Source organism: Chelonoidis abingdonii, chromosome 1, assembly GCF_003597395.2.
Source record: "Chelonoidis abingdonii isolate Lonesome George chromosome 1, CheloAbing_2.0, whole genome shotgun sequence".
NCBI classification, from domain to species: domain Eukaryota; kingdom Metazoa; phylum Chordata; order Testudines; family Testudinidae; genus Chelonoidis; species Chelonoidis abingdonii.
Genome location: NC_133769.1, coordinates 362087652 through 362108588, shown reverse-complemented (window position 1 = coordinate 362108588; position 20937 = coordinate 362087652). Strand labels below are relative to the sequence as shown.

General features: G+C 43.4%; 1 protein-coding gene across 1 annotated transcript in view; it reads left to right on the top strand.

Moving 5' to 3' along the window:
- Positions 1-20937, top strand: part of GDPD5 (glycerophosphodiester phosphodiesterase domain containing 5) — a 358488-nt gene that overhangs the window by 72671 nt on the left and 264880 nt on the right. Inside the window, exon 2 of the mRNA XM_032796412.2 lies at positions 6544-6628. The gene's annotated coding sequence lies outside the window, so the exon portion shown is untranslated. The remainder of the gene's footprint in view (positions 1-6543; positions 6629-20937) is intronic.

Sequence of the window (20937 nt, the reverse complement as noted above, 5' to 3'; positions counted from 1 at the left end):
GTGGTAACACTCCAGAGGATGCTTACTGACATCTGGTACAACGAAGAAATGCTGCCAGACTTCAAAGATGCCACAATTATTCCTTTCTTTAAAAGAAAATAAAAATAAAATAAAGGTAGCAAAATGGTCTGCAATAACTACTGTGGGATAACTCTCCTATCTGTCACTGGAAAAATCTTTGCTTGTGTCCTCCTTAACCAACTGATTTCATCTGTCTCTGACAATTCACCTGAGACTCAGTGCGGATTCAGACGTGGTCGTAGCACTATAGACATGATTTTCAGTATCTGGCAAATACAAGAAAAATGTATTGAACAAAACATGAATCTGTTCAATGTTTTCATCGATCTGACAAAAGTATTTGATACGGTCAATAGAGAAGGATTATGGATGGTCCTCAGCAAACTTGGTTGCCCACGAAAACTGGTTTATTTCATGAAGGGATTTAAGGTCAGGCACTTTTTTTTAAATAGGGGCATAAATATATAGGGAAGCGGGGGAAGAATATTCCCCCTCAACTGTGGCTGTGGCAGTGCCATAGGGGATAAGATGTCTTGTAGGAGGACAGCAATGTCCAGTGCTTGCGCTCTCTCTCTCTCAACTCCCTTGCCACCTGCCAAGCCACCTAACAACTGCCAAGCTGCTCAGCCACATAGACCAAGCTGGCTCTGCAGGCTAGCTAGGGGAGTGGTAAAAGAGAGGCCGTTTCTCTCCAGCAGCCAGAAGGTGATGGGGGAGATTCTGGCTTCCAGCAGGTGGAGGATGAGGGAGGGGAATCTTCTGTCACTTCTCAAAGCTGAAGGGGAGCAGGTACTGGTTGGAAGCGGTGAGGCTGGGTCAGAAGGGGAGCCAGGGAGTGGGGGTGACTTGAGAAGGGGAGGATCGAGAGCTCCAGGTGAGAGGATGGGAGCTGAGGAATTGAGGGAGTAAGATACAGAAAATTCAAAGTGGGGCAACAGAATCAAGACATCTTCTTGTCCCCTTCTGCTTTGGGGCCAGCATGACCCCACTTACTGCAAGGGTCTGATCTGCAGAGGTTCTGAGCACCTGCAGTTCCCAATTGGCTGCTTGACACCTCCAAAGATGTGTCTCTGAACTCTGTGTTTGGGAATGTCGGCCTTCCTGTATAACCCAGTTGAAATCTGAGATCGTTGGTACAGCAAATGTCTCTCGTGGCTGCCCCGACATCCATCCTTTGATGTCCCAGTGTTGTGATTTTCAAAGGAGCACAGGGGAATGTAACCCTATGTCTTCCATTAATTTTAATGGTTAACTGCCCTGCGTTGCTTTGAAAACCTCCACCTGTGTGTCGTCTTGATCAGAATTGTTAATGTGTAACGTTGGAGCAACGGCTCCTGCTTTTGAAAGTATCTCAGTTTGGGGTGGGCTGGCAATGTTATACTGCATGGGTGCTGTTTCTTTATCCAGTCCCAGGAGGGGAAGGGTTAGGGCAAAAACACTTATTGCTAATGGTGGCATAATGCAGCTTTGTGTAGGCTAGTGAGGTTAAATTTGGGTGTCAACCTGTGTAGCTTTTTCCTGAGAGGTGAGCTAAATTGCTTTTTATTTGTCAAGCCCTAATCTCAAGACCTGTGTCTACATTAAAGAATAAACTGTGTGCTTAAACTGTTTCAAGTGTGTCCACACTAGTTATGTTGAAATGGTGTCGGAATGGTTATAAGTGTGGTTCATGTCTGTGCTAGTACTGTTCTAAATTGCTTTGGTTGTAATGGTCTCTGGCTACTTAATTCACAGTTTCTGACAAGGATTTTGAAAGTGGTGGATTTTGAGATATTTCAATAGGCTACAGATGCATAAAGAGATAAGTAGTCCAGGCCTATTTGAACTGTTCCAGCGTGTGTGTGTCTAGGATGGCAGTAAAGTGGTTCACAGTGTAAAAGTTGAGATTGCTGTGGTTCTTAAACCTGCTGAATACCTAATCTATTTAAGCCAGTTGTTGAGGTACAGTAAACTTCTCTAGTGGTAGATAAAGCAAAGGTTGTCTCTGTCTGTCTAATGTTTAACACAGCTGATGAAGCTCTGTCCCTTACGCTGTATTTGATGTCTATGATTTTAGCTACAACAGGCAAGATGCAAAAGGAACCTGCAGGGTCTAAGTTCCTGTTGTGGCAGGTAAATGGATGAAACATCTGAGTTTAAACTACAGCTGCTTAGAAAATGGAATTTTTGTCCTGTGGGAAACACTCACATTTTGAAATTTCGTCCTGAATTAGTATGAAAAGTGGAAATTGCAAGATATTCTGTGGAACAGAAACATTGAAACCACCTTAACAAAAACACTTTGTTTTGATGTCAAAATATGTTTTTTGATAAAGTTGAAAAGTAAAAATGAATTGCCTCATGCTAGTTCTGAACTGTTTCAATTTTTTTCTGTCAAATTTAGTCAAAATCAATGCACTCCTGCGAAACGTTTAGATTTTAGTGAATCAGCATATTCAGATAAGTATTCCATCAATTCTTTGGACTAGCTCTAGCTTAAACCGTCCCATCAGCCTTTCGAGTTTTGTGAAGAGGAAAACGCTGCCTTTCCTGTTGTAAAAAATTTCTAATTGCACTTTGCTCAAAACCAGCTGAAGTTTGATAGCTGAAATGTGGCATTTAAATAGTCTGCAGTGAAGACTGATGCTTTTTGTTAGATGCCAAACTTAGTTGCTTTAACACCTAGCAAAGTTTAGATCTGTATGAAAATTGCGAAGTCTGTAACCATCTGTTCTTGCAAAATCATTTTAATTTTAAATCTTAACATCTGTTCTGAGTGACCTGTGATCTCGACCAGTCGCTAGGAATGAGTGACAGGGGATGGATCACTTGATGATTACCTGTTCTGTTCATTCCCTCTGGGGCACCTGGCATTGGCCACTGTCGGAAGACCCGATACTGGGCTAGATGGACATTTGATCTGACCCAGTATGGCCATTCTTATGTTCAATAGCTCCATTCTAATTACCACTGCTCAAAATGAGTGCGCTGGAAGCAGTTGATGTCCAAGAAGTTTATCCTCAAAATTACAATTTGTCAGGCATATTGTATAGTGTCACCATCACGTGAGCCACTGCAGGTTTCACCAGAGTGGGTTGCAGTTCCCCTGCTGGTCATGAGAGGTTGCTGTGCCATTTTTGGAGCAGGCAGTCAAAACTGGTGATCTCTGAGCTGGGTGAAATAGTCGGATAAATCTGGCCTCCTTCACTCCCTGTACCAGTTTGTGTGTGCATTTTGTATACGTGTTCAGGACAAATCTAAATGAGTTCTTTGTGTAGGTGTATTTCTAGGTGGTTGGAGCTCCTCCAATTCAGGAGTTAAGACTCAACAATACACTTGGCAAGCCAGTCAATTGACTGCCTACATGACCACGGTCAAATATTCCGACAAGATATCCCCTGATGTGGGTGGGAGCTAGCTTTGTGATTGGAACATGGTGCCATCAAGATGCCCGAAGATGTGGCCAACTGCCTACCCAGCATAAATGAATTTGAAAATGACTTTTCTTTTATAGTTCGTTTTATTTCTGTTTAATTTCATTTTTCTTTTCGTTTTTGTAACTGTTCAGTCATGAATAACGTTGATATGGAAATACTAACCTAATACTGCTAAAAAGATAATTCTTTCCATTTTTTTTGACATTCATTTCTTTGTGTTTCACATTTTTCTGAGTTTAAAATAACTCTAAGTAACTTGGTTTTTGTAATTAGGCATAAGTATCTATTTAGGGATAAGCCAATTGAAGACCAGAAAGTCTTTCTCCTTTTTTTTTTTTTTTTTTTTTTTTTTGTTACTGTTCTAATAAATTTTTGACATATTTTACTATTTTTGACCAAAGTCTGACCGGTCAATTGCATGATTATTTTTGGACAGGTCAGATGCCCAACCCTATGTCAACAATATGGTACATAACTAGGGCAGGTGCAATCAACAGGGTTCAGTTATATATTCACACAGCACTTTCTAAACTCCCAAAGCTTTCTCCCAGCATGCACTAAACACTGTGCAAACCTGAAATGGAGTCTCTGGAAGCAGTCTCTTCATTTGGTTGTTTCAGATTCTTGGTCTGGAATCTGGAGGTGATGTGCCCAGGGCTTTATAACAACCCAGATTTTTAATCCTATGCAGTGTTGTAGCCGTGTTAGACCCAGGATATTAGAGAGACAAGGTGGGTGAGGTAATATCTTTTATTGGACCAGCTTCTGTCTTAGATTTTTGTAATGCAGTCCACAAATACCTACTATGTTACAAATATCCTCTTATTGACTGAACATATGATCTTTTTGCCCTTTCACTATCTATGCTATTTAGGCTGTTTTCATTGTGCTTGCTGAGAAGTAAAAGAAGTAGTTTGTTTCACTTGTCTCTAGAAAACTTTTCTGTGAAGGTGGTACTGGAAACCTTGCTGGGGAGTGATTTAAGAAAATTAAAACCCTTTCGTAACGGTTTTAAGAAGATATCCTGGAAATGCTTCTACTGGTATCAAATTTTGCGACAAAGTGCTAGGCCAGATTTGATACGACAGTGTCACTTTAATTCAGGCTTAATTTCCAGTGCTGTTAGTTAAAATGTATGGCCTGTCCAAGCAATTTACATAATTTTGTGCCTTTTGGGTTCCAGTTGGCACACAAGAAAATTTTGTGGTAGAGTTCTCCGGAAATCCCCTGATCACACCACAGGCTCCTAACTCTTTGTGGTAATGGCATTATTGGGTGTGGGGTTTGGGTTTTGTTTAACGTCTAACAGCATTTTGTTTCTGCTTCCTGTGTGAGAGTCAAAATAAGACACAATTTCCTGTCTGATTCAGTGTCGCTAATGAGCCCGTCATTAACCCGACTAAACACAGTATCACAGTTTAGTCTTCTGAAATTAGATGCTGAATTAGGGGACAATTTATGGAGAAGCATCTCCAGAACTAAATAAAAATCCTATCCTAGCTGTAGAATTCTATATGGAGATTCATAAAAACTGGTAGCAAGGATAGAGAAGTTTTAGTTTTGTTCCTATAGAAACCTTATTGTTTTCATTTCTCTAAAATTAAGTAGTCAAGCACCTTCTCTTATGAAAAATACCCTCTCAAAGCACTCCAAGCTTGTGCTTGGGGGCGGGGGGGGGGGTGCAGTTTCGGACAATGTGTATTTTCAGAACACAACTGGGAAACACCTTTCTGCTGTAAGTGTTTGAGATCAAAGATTGGTTTTATGTGGCACAGACAGACTAGGTATAACAAAGAGAGAGAAGCCCTGGAATATCTTCTCTGTGTTTTGTAAAGGCAGTAGGTAGGTTCTGCGTCTCATTTAGTAAGCCATGATCCAGCAAAGTAATTAGGTACATGCAATGTCCCATTGAAGCCAGTGGGGTTAGGCATGCACTTAAGTCTCTGGCTAAATCGGCCTGTAATGGGAAAGCTGTCTCCAACCTGAACTATAGAGCAGCTGCAATTGTTCCATAATGTCATAAGATAGGCATGCGGGTGTAAATATAAGCTACAGGACATACAGGTACAGCACAACGAAGTTATTTATTGTTGAACTATAACATTCTCTCTACCCCACCCCTCCTCCAGCCTTCTTGTAACTAACCGTGGGATTGTAACGCAGCATTAAACTTGTATACACATAGCCACATTCTGATCTCATTTTTGCAAATGCAAATTGTTTTGTTTTTTTAAACTCAGGCTTGACAAAGCGCTGGCTGGGATGGTTTAGTTGGGGCTTGGTCCTGCTTTGAGCAGGGGGTTGGACTAGACGATCTGAGGTTCCTTCTAACCCTGTTATTCTACGAAAGCAACTGCACAGGCATCCCTATCTTTTGTCCTGGTAAAGCTGAGCTCGGAATCGGGCAGATAACTGGTGATGTGATGCTATATTTGCTCTTTGAAGTATGGCTCCCACACTAAGGCATAGTTACAGCAACTTGCTAACAGCCTCATGAGACTTCTCCGCACAGGAGTAAACATCCAGGTTATATTTAGATTTTAAAAGCCCAGAATCTGCTGTACAAAGTATCTTGTGAACTGATGTGACTGATATCCGTGTCAGCGGCTGAGCAGAACTTGTTTCTAAAAACAACCCATCATATTGTTGCTCTTTTAATGACACTTGTGCCCAAATGAAATGAGTCCTTTCAGAGAGAAATAGACAATAAAACCATGAGACATCCCAGTTTAGCTTAGAGGAACTACACAATGGAGGATGAATGCCCCAAGATTTCTTATTTAGCTTCTGTGATAGTAATAGAACAGCTGGCTTTGGTTTCAGGGTGAACCAAACCATGCTAGGTGCACAGCTGTGGAGTGAGTTGGAAGGCACAATTTATGGCATAAATTCATACATGGGATGCATTAAGATTTGAATTCTGCGGGATGGTGAGCTGCTAAGTGTGAAAACATCTAGTTCTTGGGCTACTCTGTGGCCTGACCAGAAATGCCTATCTGCCTAAGATAATGGTTGGTGGCTTGTAACCACTCCTCTCTGGATAGAAAATGCAGAGACAAAAACTGCAAAGATCAAGACTACATATATATTATTTTTTCCTTTTCAGCACTCACAGCATAGTGGATCTGTCTCCCTTAAGTCACTCTGCTTCCTGGCTGAAACTTTGACAGTATGGACAAGTCACCTTAAAGGTAAGCAAAAGAAACAGGATCAAGGTTTTTTCCCCAAGTATCCCATAATCCTGCTTCTAACTAGCTAACTGCTACAGTGGCTTCCCCATAATGTCACTCTGCTCTGTTTAAAGAGCAACGTTTCATGCTGAAAAGTAACTGCTTTTCCGTGTTATGTCAATCTGCCCGATTGTCGGTGGGCAGAATTGAACCTGGGAATTCTGGAGCTAAATGTGTGAGCCTCTACAGCGTGAGCTAAAAGTCACATGGCCCTTAGCTAAGGCTGTAGCAGACACATTAACCTCTTAGTGATCTCTCTGCCACTAGATGGACAGAGCATCACACCCAGGAGGTGTGTGTGTGCACGCATTACATTTGCGTAAGAATATAGGATGTGTGGGGTTACAAAAACCAGTAGAGTTGCTAATAAATCAGAAAACAGTACTCTTTTTTTCTTTCTTTTTAATAAATATTTCTAATTCCCATCCAGAATCTTGCACTAACAAGAGGGGTGCGTGTGTCTGTAGCAGAGGTGGGCAAACTTTTTGGCCTGAGGACCACATGTAGATATGGAAATTGTGTGGCAGGCTCATGAATGCTCACAAAAGTAGGGGTTGGGGTGTAGGCTCTGGGATGGGGCCAGAAATGAGGAGTTCAGGGTACGGGAGGGTACTCAGTTCTGGGATTAAGGGGTTTGGAGGGCGGGAGGGGGATCAGAGCTGAGGCAGAGGGTTGGAGTGCAGGAGGAGGTTAGGAGTGCAGGCTCCGGGCGGCGCTTACCTCAAGCAGCTTCCAAAGCAGCGGCATGTCCTCTCTCCGTCTCGTATGCGGAGGCATGGCCAGGCGGTTCGGCATGCTCCCCTGTCCACAGGTGCAGCCCTGCAGCTCCCATTGGCCCCGGCTCCCTTTGTGTAATAGATTGTATAGCTCATGGCTGCGTGGAAGAGTCTTCTCCTAAAGGATTTTGTACACTGTGAGACCCGGTTTCAGCCCTGGTATAAACGGGCACAGGACATTTATTTCAGTGGAGTTGCACCGACTTTCCCGGGACTGACTGTGGCACTTGAATTCCATGCTCTCAGCAAGCTTACCAGAAGGGGAAGCTATTTAGCTGCTGTATGGCAGGAGGTAGTGAAGGGACTAATACTCTGCCCTTTAGCTTGTCTGTCATTTGAAGGTCTTGGAGAACTTTGCAATTGTTCTAACTCTACCCCTGCCATTCACCCCACTGTGCGAGTAATACCCGCCCATTTCTGGTTCACCAAACTGCTGTTCCTTCTTCACTCCAATAATCACCCCTAAAGGCTCTCTCCCTTGGTGCTGCTGGCAAGGAGCAAGTTGATAGTGAACTATATGAAAAAAAGCATACACCCAAATGTGCCTGATAATCCTCCTCCTAGATTTCAGTCCACTCTCTCCTACCTTACACTGATAGATTCCAAGGCCAGATGGGACCATTCTGATCATCCAGACTGACCTCTTGTATAACAGAGGCCATCGAACTTCCCCAAAGTAATTCCTTTTGAACTAGAGCATCTCTCTCCAAAAAAAATACCCCTTTTTCTGTCCTGCTCACATTGTCACCTCTTCAGGGTAGGGACTGTCTGCACTATGGGCTAGCTCCTTAAGAACTCGGGGCCAATTGGTTCCTTGCCTCCCAAGTGCTCAGTACCCACAACGAAGGCCAGATTTCTAGAATTGCTCAGCTCCCATGAAGGCACCTACATGTAAATAAGGGCCAGCTGACCAAAAGAGCTCAGCAGCTCCCGTCCCAGTAACACCATCTCAAAGTCTGACCATAATGCTCTGCATCCAGCATGCTGAGCTCTTCAGAAAATCTGACCACTTATTTTGGTGCCTAAATGGGAATTGAGCTCCTCTGGGAAATCTCTTTTGTGTCTTGTTCAGCACTGAGTACAGTAGTGCTATGGGAAACCTGGAAAACTTGCTGGAACCAGTCCTTGTGAAACCACCAGCTGGACTTTGCAGACCCAAGTACATTGGATGGTTCGGATAAACCCTAAAGCTGGGGATGACTTACTTAGTGGCCTGAGGTGTGGATGAGTAGATTATATGCCCAGGCTGGCAGTCTTTTCTGGTAACTGGGGTAAGCCCCATAGCTCTTGGGTGCTTATGAATGGAAGATGCCTTTACCTCTTTAATGTTCATCCCTTTCAAGCCTTTCTGCTTCAGAAAAGCTGGCTAAAAGGACATTATATTAAAGCCAGCCGTTCTCAGTAAGTGGTTCTGTAGGTTCAGAATAAGTCTTGCATCTGTGGTTTCCTGTTTCTGTAAACAACTTCGCCTCTCCCACCTTGGGGGCCTAATGCTCATTTCAGACCTTCACCTTGATCTTTGTTGCTGCATTAGCTTAGCTTTTATATTGTGTAGATATCTTACTGAAACTTTCTGGTCATATTTTTCCCCCTCGTCAATCGAAACTAATGTTAGGAGCTGGAATCAGTCAGAAGCTCTTGACATTAGGGATTCTGAATCTCGCAGTAGGAGGCAGAAGTTGACAGCGCCTTGCAGCCAGTTCATTTTCCAATTTGCTTTTAAACTTTAAAGCACCCTGCTGACTTGTATAGTGCTACCTTCATTCGCCTCTGTCACTGGGTTGTCTGAGGCAGGGGGTGTCTCATGAGGTCACCTAGATTTCAGCATCCTGGCCCATGTCTCGTTCAGGTTGGCCCCTCTGGGCCTTCCATTCACAGAGTAAATCACAGTCTCTCTCAGTGACCTAAGCACAAATGGCCAGCAATGGGCCCCGACCCGGCCTGGCTTCTTGGGTTATGGTAGAGAGGAACTCCATCCTTTCTCTCCTGGCCCAGCCAGGAACTGCCATTTGAGAGAAGCAGCCAGCCTTTCTTATATGGCCTGCTGGGCTCTCATTGGCTGCAACCTGCTCTCCCACCCTTCTAACTGTTGGACCAAGTCTTGCTGATTCTACATGCAGCTGAACCTGGGAGGCCTTTCTAGGCAACCCTAGAGGTCCCAAACTCTCTGCCCTCCTTTTCTTAAACGGTCACTTTCTGGGACATGGTGCATCAAGGCCTCTAATTTCTTTTTATTGGGACTAAACAATGTGGGCTTGCCTTTCCTACCTCTGTTTAATACAGGTCTTACAATCCTCTTATTTGTAATACAATAACAATGAGGAACCTCAATAAATGTCTTGTCTTGTTGCACTAGGCGTGGTACAAACATAACCAAAGACAGGCCCTGCCCATAAGAGCTCACAATTTAGGTGACCAGATACAGCACAAAAATGGGATGATGGTGAGTTGGGGGGATGTTGTTGTAAGATGAACAAGCGCTTGCCTCAGTGACCTGCACTAAGGGAGATCCCTTCTAAAGATCCTCATGGAGCTGTACTGTTTTTTCTCTCAGCTGGTTTGTTCTTGAAGTTTTGATTCCTGCCCTGTAATCAGAATGGAATCTACAAATGCATGGGGCACAAGCATTAATAATTGAACCTGCATGGCTAGGAGGTTGGTTGTATTTTTATTTTTTTTGTTCAGTGTCTGCTTTGAGGAAGTCTCCGCTGTTGGTGGTTCTGGGAGTAAGAGACCAGGAACTAGAAAAAGTAACTTGTCCTTATCCCAGAACTGGTTGGCTTACGCTATCTCCCATAGTGTAAGTGCTGGGGCAGGTCCTACCACAGCTTGGTGGGGAGGAGGGTTCTGTGTAGCTCTTAAGAATGGCTGTACTGGGTCAGACCAAAGGTCCATCCAGCCCAGTATCCTGTCTACTGACAGTGACCAATGGCAGGTGCCCCAGAGGAAGTGAGCCTAACATGTAATGATTAAGTGACTGTCTCCTAACCATCCATCTCCACTCTGCACAAACAGAGGCTAGAGACACCATCCTTACCCATCCTGGTTAATAGCCATTGAAGGGACTTAACCACCATGAATTTATCCAGTTCTCTTTTAAACCCCGTTGAGTCCTAGCCTTCACAACGTCTCAGGCAAGGAGTTCACAAGGTTGACTGTGCACCATGTGAAGAAGAACTTCCTTGTATTTGTTTTAAACCTGCTGCCCATTAATTTCATTTGGTGACCCTTAGTTTTGTATTATGGGAATAAGTAAATAACGTATCCTTATCCACTTTCTCCACATCACTCATGATTTTATAATACTTCTATCATATCCCCCTTTAGTCTCCTCTTTCCAAGCTGAAGAGTCCTAGCCTCTTTAATCTTTCCTCATATGGGACCCTCATGGTATAATTTCCCACCCTAACCTTAGCGTCCAAAAGATGGGGTACCAGCATGAATTCCTCTTAAGCTCAATTACCACCTTAGAACCTGTAGCGCGCACTGACCAGGAATTCCAGTGCCTGGTACACTCTAGTCCCCCCAAACTTGCCGGGAACACCAAGACCCAATCTCTGGACCTTAACACAAGGAAAGTAAACCCTTTCCCCCACCGTTGCTCTCCCAGGCTTCCCCTCCCTGGGTTACCCTGGAAGATTCCTGTGATTCAAACTCCTTGAATCACAAAACAGAGAGGAAAATTCACCTTCCCCCCTCCTTCTCGCTCCTGCTAGACTCTCCCTGAAGAGAGAAAATAATCCTACAGAGAGAGAATTACCTTTCTCTCCCCCTTCTCTCCTTTCTCCCCACCAATCCCTGGTGATCCAGACCCCGTCCCCGTTGGGGTCTTACCAGAATAAAAAACGATCAGGTTCTTAAACAAGAAAAGCTTTTAATTAAAAGAGAGAAAAACAGTAAAAATTATCTTTGTAAATTTAGATGGATTAGGTACGGGTTTTTCAGCTATAGACACTGGGAATACCCTCCAGCCAAGTATACAAGTACAATTAAAATCCTTTCAGCAAAATACACATTTGAACTCCTCCCAGCCAAATACACATTTGCAAATAAAGAAAACAAACATAAGCCTAACTCACCTTATCTACCTAGTACTTACTATTTTAAACTTATAAGAGCCTGTATTGGAGAGATTGGAGAGAAACCTGTTGCACATCTGGTCACTCTCAGAACTCAGAGAGAACAACCAAAAACTAACAGCACACACAGAAACTTCCCTCCCTCAAGATTTGAAAGTATCCTGTCTCCTGATTGGTCCTCTGGTCAGGTGACAGCCAGGCTTGCTGAACTTGTTAACCCTTTACAGTCAAAAGAGAGATAAAGTACTTCTGTTCTGTTAACTCCTACTATCTGTTTATGACAGACCTGTTCCAAAACCCTAATCATTTTAGTTGCCCGTCTCTGAACCTTTTTTAATGCCAGTACAGTAACTCCTCACTTAATGTTGTAGTTAACGTTCTATGTTCCTGAAAAATGCAACTTTAAGCAAAATGATGTTAAGCGAATCCAATTTCCCCAAAAGAATTAATGTAAATAAGGGGGTTAGGTTCCAGGGAGTTTTTTTTTCACCAGACAAAAGACTATAATATAGTAACACACACACACACACACACACACACACAGTTTTAAACAATTTAATGCTGGTACACAGTGGTGGTGGTGATGATGATGATTGTGAAGCTTGGTTGAGGTGGAGGAGTGAGAGGGTAGGATATTTCCCTTACTGCTAAATGATGAACTAGCAACTGGCTGAGCCCTCAAGGGTTAACTTTCTCAGTCTACAATGCAGCAGGAATGGAGGGAGATATTCACATTTCCCTTAAGTAGGCTGCCTTGTTAATTAGGCCAGCTTGTTGAGACGGAAGCTGCTACAAGCTCCCTCAGTCCTGAGCCCTGGTCTATGGAAGATGAGGGGAGCAGTGGGGAAGGGGACACCCTGACATTAGCCTCCCTCTTCCTTCCCTCCCCCCAGCACAGCCAGCAGGAGTCTCAGGGAACAGCTCCAAGGCAGAGGGCAGGAGCAGCATATGACAGTGCGGGGAGGGACACAGCTGAACTGCAGGCAGCTGCTGCACAGGGAACTTAGGGGAGCAGGGAGCTGATAGGGGGCTGCCTGTCCACCCTAGTTCCAAGCCCCCATCAGCTAGCTGCAACAGGCTGCTCTTCCTGCAAGCAGTAGACAAAGCAGGCGGCTGCCAAATGACGTTAGAAGGAAACATATGCAACTTTAAACAAGCATGTTCACTAATTGATCAGCAACGTAACAACGAAATAATGTTAACTGAGGAGGAGGAGTTACTGTATATCTTTTTTGAGATGAGACCCCATCTGTATGCAGTATTCAAGATGTGGGTGTTCCATGGATTTATGTAAGGGCAATGAGATAGTCTCCATCTTATTCTCTGTCCCCTTTTTAATGATTCCTAACATCCTGTTTGCTTTTTTTGACTGCCACTGCACACTGTGTGGACATCTTCAGAGAACTATCCATGATGACTCCAAGATCTTTTTCCTGATTCGTTGTAGCTAAATTAGCCCCCATCATATTGTATGAGGGCTTTTGCTAATGGTTCCACAACTCTTCTTTGGATCCAGCAAGTCACTTCATTTCTTTTTAAAATCTCACCTTTTGAAATCTTTCCCTTCCTCTTTGCTTTGTGAATGATGCTCTGTTAAGCCTCTGATGGTCTCGATGAATGGTCCTATGTATTTTGAAAAGCATATTATGAGCAAGCATGGCATGGATGTTTTCGAGAACTTGCCTGTCTGGAAGTGGGGCAGGTTTCAAGTATGTTTCAGTGCCCCGTTTGCTGTTAATGGAGAGGCCAGCAGAGCAGATGGACAGCAGTCAGTGTGTTTTGTGGGTCTAATTTTAGAGCTGGCTGCTGCCCAAAATGGGTAGTTGAATTGGTGGGTTTCCCTCTGAGCCAGCCAAGATCTAGCCATCTAGTGAGTTGCAGTGACCTTAATGGGCCTCGGGTAGCCCCTTGCTTTGGTTACACATAAAGCTGGCCACTACTGGCCATGTCTGTAAGCGTGCTGGACAAATGAAGTTACTTTCTGTTCGGGTAGAATCTTGTGAAAGAAGCTCTCTTGAAGTGGAGAGGAACTGATCCAATGCTAGGAAAAAGCTTTGCAAACTAGAACCAGCTCCTTATTGCGTCAAAGTGGTTGGCTCTGTCCTCTATTTCGAGTTTGGTATTTCTGGATAGTGCATGTATAAATCTGAGACTAATTATTTATTGCATGCAGTGTTGTGGCTGGTGGGTGGGTGGTTGCTAAGCATCAAGGATATGCTTTTCAATTTTAGATTTTTTTCTAATAAATCAACAATCATCAGTGGAGAGTCAAAGTTCTTTTTATTTTTTCAATCCACATGTTAGTGTACTGTGAGAAAAAGGCATCGGGAACGTGTGAAGAATTTTGAAATTTCACTCTGAAACTGCTACTGAAAGGAACCCTTCAATTGGTGCATATGACAGTTATGGCTACGTAAGAACCGTACTACCTGTTATCGGGCAAGAAGACTTGCATGATACTGTTGAAGAAGCTGCATATGTTGGGTTCAAATCTGTGGGTGAGAACACACGGCTTGAATAAGTGCTCAGAGACAACTGTGTTTCTCCCCCTTAGAGAACATAATCTTATTAAGCTATGAAAAGAAATTGGGAACAATGTGAGAGATCTAGACAATGACATACATCTGTCCCTTGAGCGTTTAAGGGGATGCTGTTATGTCAATCAGTTATAGGACCAAAATGTAGCTGTTTTGTAAAAATGTCCTTGCCTAACTCCCCATGAATGGAAATGTGCACGTGGTGCCTTTCCCCCTCCAGTGAGACGTGGCACGTTAGTCTGAGGCTTTTTGGGAAGAATGTTGGGAAAAGAGGAGGCTTTAACATACCCAAGGCAGTGGTCCGCCAGACGACGGACTGTGGCAGCGGTGGAGCATCCGCTGAAATGCTGCCGAATTTCTGCGGCGTTTCAGTGGTGACGCCTCTCGATGTCACTTGGTGGCAAGTGACGTCATTGAGAGGCGTTGCCGCTGAATTTCTGCGGTGTTTCTGGGGTGGTGCTTCTCGATGTCACTTGTCGGCAGCAAGTGACATCAAAGTGACGTCATCGAGAAGTGTCGCTGCCGAAATGCTGCAGAAATTCGGTGGCATTTCGGCAGATGCTCCACTGCTGGCCAGGATGCAGGCACATTTAGATGCCCATGCACGCACCATGGCTCCTGCGGGCACTGTTTTGGGGACCCTTGCCCCATGGCATCGGTGCAATATTGGTGTGATAGCCCTCACCCTGGTACTAACACCTGCTGCATCTGTGATGGAGCCACAGAGAATGCTGCTCTACGGAGAGATAGCTAGTGAGTGGGCAGCTCATGCTGGGGAGGAGGTTCTGAATCCATCCAAAGGGGCAGTTGGAAAAAGCTGTTAGAGAAGGAGAAGAATCGAAATGCTGAGCTGAGGAGGAGGTGAGGTAATAAAAGAAGAACAGGAGAATAAAACTAGGGCATTAGGAAGAGAGGACGTTTCAGGTCAGGAGAAGCAGAAAAAAATAGGCTTGGGTATGTGAGCAGGCACTATTAGAGGAGAAGAGGGAAATCTACACTTACCCAGGGAAAAAAACGGAAAGGAAACAAGCAGTGGAAAAGAATTGATAAAAACAGACCCTGAAAACAAAGTGAGAAGCCCATCAGCAAATGGCCTGACGTACATGAACAGAGAGAACGACTGTTTGAACCTCTGTTGAATGAATACAGTCCAAAGATGCTTGTTGGTCAAGTGAGGTCCATGAGCTGAAGAAAACCTGCTTGTGGATAGACTCAGTGACAAGAAGTATAGTCGCAGGAGTATTGAATTGAAGGAGCACTTCAAGCTGAAGAGACGCAAAGAGCAGGACAGCAAGAGTGGAGTTGGACGTACAGCCAAGAAGAGGAAAAGTTGATTTGTCTCTGAAGTGGCACAGTACATTACTTAATCTCTCTTGTTCTTGTTAAGAACAATGCATTGGTACAATAGCTCAGAGTTACAAACTGACTGGTCAATCACACACTTCATTTGGAACTGGAAGTATGTAATTAGTCAGCAGCAGAAACAAACAAAAAAGCAAATACAGTACAGTACTGTGTTAAACATAAACTACTACTAAAAAAAGAGAGTTTTAAAAAAATTGACAACCAAACAGTTTCTGTGCTTGTTTCATTTAGATTAAGATGGTTAATAGCAGCATTTTTCTTCTGCATAGTAAAGTTTCAAAGCTGTATTAAGTCAAGATTCAGTTGCAAACTTTTGAAAGAACAACCATATCGTTTTGTTCAGAGTTACGAACGTTTCACAGTGGTGAGCAATCTCCATTCCCGAGGTGTTCATAACTGAGATTCTACTGTAGCTGTGAGAGATTCCCTCACCCACCTCGTCTTTGCACAGAGTAAGGAAGAGGAGCATGTACAAGCTCGTGAAGGTTAATGAGTAGATCACCTATAGTTTGATTACTAAATACATACTATTTATAATGTTTTGTTTATGCTCCTGGTACAATTTTGAGTTTTCCTATAAAGTTCTAAAAATTTCAAATGATCCCTTTTTATCGTGGCTTGCTTCTGTCTCTCCTCACAGTTAGTCTAGCCTTGCCTAGCTGGGTCACTCCACCCTGGTGTTTGGGTTTCTATTGGATGAAAAGGGAAGCTGACCAGAAACAGTGAAACTGACAAGTTTTTTGCTATGTTGGCCAAGGAGAGAGAATTGCCAAAAAAACAACAAACAAAAAATTCCCTAGACTACTCAAGTTCTTTCAATCTTACTGGTCTCAGGTGCTAGTAATACTAAGAAGTAAATTTTAAATAAAACTTTCATTAAGACTCTGTCCTTTCTTAAAATATTGAACATATTCAATAATCCAATATTCAATATTCCAAGTAAATAATATTCCTCTGATAAGAACTAAATATTAGTAATTGCTATGCCTTGCCACCAGTAACGCAATAAGGTCATCTAGTTGGAAGAGAGCATTATCTTAAATTTCCATCTCATTAGATTATGTAAAACAGCCTGGAGAAAACTAAAAAGTTTAATAAAAAGAAGGGCCCAGGAAAAAGAGACGGATGATTATTATGATCTGTCATTGCAGTGTTGACTAACACTGCTGTAATTAGGGTTTCATGGAAAAGATGAATACATCCTGTCCAACCTAGCTTTTTTAGGGGGTTTATAACTTGACCATAAAAATTCATAAACTCGGCTGAAACTTGGCAAAATGCTCCTTCCATGGTGGACACTTCCATTTAAAATAGCCTCCATCCCTCCTTTTTCTTATTTTCCATTCCCCTTCTTAAATTGCACTGGAATAGAAGCTAAATTGCAGTTACTTTACACCAGTCTACTGGGGATATGCTCTTCCTTTCCAGGTGGTGGAGACGATGGTTACTATTTTGCAGATTTATTTCTCGCGTATGGAAATTGCCACTACAAAAGCAGCAGTTATTAGTCTTCAGCAGATGGAATAGCTTGTCAACCTCTGGCTGGTAGAAAGATCTAGTGGGCAACTGCACTGCTTGGTGTACTCCAGCATTACAGCTATAATGTACATGTGGATGCTACCAGTTCTTGGGTTTTTGCTTCTGCATGCAGTGTCTTGCTATGTGGACTAGTTGGAGTCAGTCTGAGGATGGGTCTTGTGCTTTCAGTTTTACTGAATGTGGTATTGGTAGCCTCACGAAATCAGAATGGCCTGATCTCATGCACTTTCTCTTACTTCGACCGACTTACATTCTAAAAGTTGAAGTGCGGTTTATAGTCAGTTATAAAAGTGACTCTGAATGTGACATTGTGTGGTTCCATCTTTATAGTGCCAGGAGATCAGACTCCATCAGTTTACGTGTCAGATGGAGTCTTCAATTACCAGGCCCACAACTGTAGCCTGAGCTCTGAAAATTCAGCCAGGATCTCTGCCTCTTATCACTACCAAGCTTCTGCAATTGGAACTTAGCCAGCTGTTGTGATGGTTGATGTGGGAGTTGGGGCAGAATCCAGCTTGCTAGTCCACAGCTACATTGGCTCCACGATACCTTTGTGTCTGTAAAAGGAGCATGTAGAGAGAGGCACAAAGAACTTTTATGGTGAGTAGAAAGGCACCATGTTTGTCATCAGTTTTCTGATTAGAACACTCTAAAAATGAAATAGTTACATAATATTTATAAGGCAATGTCGTGTGCCTTCACACCGCAAGTGACTTATTCAAACCCTCATGTTTGTAAGTTTTAACTATTGAACCTTGCAGAGCAATACTTAAAACAAAAGTCTCCGTCACCTTTTCCGAGGTACTGAGCAGCTATGATTGAAAGTGCTCAACACTTCCAAAAATCAGGTTCTCAATGAACAGTTCAGAAGCGGCTCCAAGAATCAAACTTGTCATGGACAACATTTGTCAAATAACTCTCAAGAATGAACAAATTCATAAAAATCAAAGTCTGCTTGTAGATAAATCCAAAATTCCTGTAATTAATATTTTTCTGTGCCTGTATTGCCTAGTTTTAGTGTATGTCAAAGGAGGAGTGGAATTATTTAGAGCAATCCACCTCCCTCCCCCAAATCTTGAAGAAACTATCTACAGCTGGATTTTTACCAGCGGGGAGGGTAGAGCAGATAGCAATGGGAAAGGAAAACTTGCTGCTAGCTGAGTCTGACATTGAGTGACTGAGTGGAGTTGAGTGACTAGAAGAATGTGCCTGCCACTTCACGTGGTGAAGCAGCTTACTGCATTCCTTCCATAAGGTACCTTTCCGACTAAATTAGCTTTAGAAACTTCTAAATAACTTCCCTTTTGTTTTTAAATATTTGTTTAGCTCTGAGGATAATTTGCAGTCACCTTTACACCATTCTGACTCCTTTAAAGGAGAAATTATCATTTGCTGGTTAGAAACGTGCTTGGGGTCCAATGCATCTCAGTTTTTAATTTCACAGGGTTTGTTTTACATCTGTTTTGAAATGAGCAGTTAAGTGGGACTGCCAAAGAAGCTGGAATCTAGAAGCTGTGGTGATGTCGAAGAGATGTTGGTCAGAAATAAAATCTGGAGGGTGCATTTTGTCACAGTAGAAAAGTTAGCCAGTTAATATCTGTTAGGGGTCTTCTACACTGCGATTAAAAATCCATAGCTGGCCTGTGCCAGCTGACTTAGGTTCATGGGACTCAAGCTTACGGGCTCTTTAATTTCGGTGCAGATGTTTGGGCTTGCACTGGCGCCTGGTCTTTAGGACCCTGTGAAGTGGAAGGGTTCCAGGGGCTGCAGCCCAAGCCCAAATGTCTACACCATAATTAAACAGCCCCTTAGCTTAAGCCCTGTAAGTCCCAGGTGTTTAATTGCAATGTAGACATACCCTTAAATCCCAATTTAAAGTGACACTTCAACCATTTATGCTTTGTTTACTCCTTTCATTTCTCTTTGCTTGGAGAAACTTTCTTGGTTGGTTTTATGGTTTATTTCACTTTTTTTTGCTGGTTCATTATGATGATGATGTCTCTGGGATTACAACACATTAAGAGAATGGCTTTACATTAAAAAAAAAAAAAAAAAGGCTATTAAGATACCAATCCAATTGATTTTTCCTAACACTTGTCAGGACTGGCGCTAGTGTTTCTAGCGCCCTAGGCGCACAGCCATTTCGCCACCTCACGCGCTGGTCTGGCGGCTCCGGTGGACCTGCTGCAGTCGTGCCTGCGGAGAGGGTCTACTGGTCCACGGCTCCAGTGGAGCTGCCGCAGCCGTGCCTGCGGGAGGTCTACCGGAGCAGCGGACTATCTGCAGGAATGCCTGCGGCAGCTCCACTGGAGCCGCGGGACCAGAGCACCCTCCGCAGGCACCACTGCAGCAGGTCCACCAGAGCCTCCTGCCGCCCCCCGCCCCGGCAAAATGCCGCCCTCCAGTAATCCTGGCGCCCTAAGTGATTGCCTGGGCCACCTAAATGGAAGCGCTGGCCCTGACACTTGTGTTGAATAAGTGTTGTAAAAATTCTAGATAGTAAACAAAGCTATTTCCAGGAGAACGGCATGGCCACATAGAACTTGATAGTTGTAATCAAGAATTTTCAGTATTCTGTTCCCAAAATGCAAGCTTTTACCATTTGAGTGAAAGGAGAATCTTCTTAAAGCTATGTTATAAGTCTTAATACTAGTTGAACTAAAGTCTCACTTCCCTCTAATGGATGAAAATACTCAGTGGGCCAAAACCTGGCCCTACTGCCGTCTGTGGGAGTTTTGGCATTGACTTGACTGGGGTATTGGGATGTGGCCCAGGGTCTCACTGATCTTTTGTAGTCCCGTGGTGATGCTGCTCCTGCGAGGTGCTGAGTGTCTTTCACTGCTATTGTACCAATAGTCGCCCTGCGTTGACTTTGCATGAGGATGCTCAGTGGGTAGAGTACCCCTCTGGGAATTGGAGGTTGGAGTCCCAAGTCTGACTAGCTATGTGACTCTGAGCAAGTCACTTAACCTCCGTGTGCCTGTTCCTCCCTCCAGTAAAATGGAGATCATAACACTTACAGGCCTTCTTAAAGTGCTGTCAGATCTCGGGATGGTAAGTGCTGTATAAGAAAATGTCATAGGCGTATCTACTAATGGGGCCATGTAAAGCCCATTTGAGATGTTAAACCAGCCTTTGAGGAACCCAGTGGATTGCTCTACAGGCTGAAAAAGTGACCTTCTGTAATGACTGTCACTTCTCGATTCTCTAAGTAATGCTCGGCAAATAATCCATATTAAATAGTAAAAATGTCACGGAAAATCTGATGTGACTATTGGATTAACAGTAAACCAATGGATTTTCACTCTGTCAATAAACCTGAAATACTTTGAGAGACCCTCATGGCCATAGCGCTTGACCTTGCTGTAGAGTCTGGAAGAGCCTGCTAACTCCATTTACGTGGGTGTGGGCTTTTTTCAATGTTGACTCCACTTTGGTTTCTAATGAACATAGGAAAAATTATAAAAAGCCTTTTTTAAAGAAAAACAAGACACCCAGCACAGCCCTTTCTTGACAATCTAGATGGTCACAGCAATGGCTTGATCTGAAGAGCAGGTGTCTGTGAATTTACATCTATCCCTATTTTCAATTTGATTAGGTTTTTTCTTAATGGGAGACAGTAAACATACAAGACATCAGTAGAGTCTGATTTTGCCCACTGATTTCTATAAACAATAATAAACAGCAGGGGAGGGATGTGTTGACTTTTCTCAGTCACTCCTTTCGATGCATGATTATTAGGTCTGCTTTCTAATCTCTATTATGAAGCAGTAGATGTCCCACATACCTGGTGTGGTCAGATGTTACTGGTGTGGTGCTCTGCTCTGTTCAGTGTTGATATCACTCTGCTGCGATCGTGTGTTCCCTCTGTGTGCTGCCCCAGCTCTGCGCAGATAGCTGACACAGCAGATCTCGAGAAACCCCCCAATGACCACAGAGTCCAGTAAGGTACGAAGGCACGTCGGCCAGGTTTA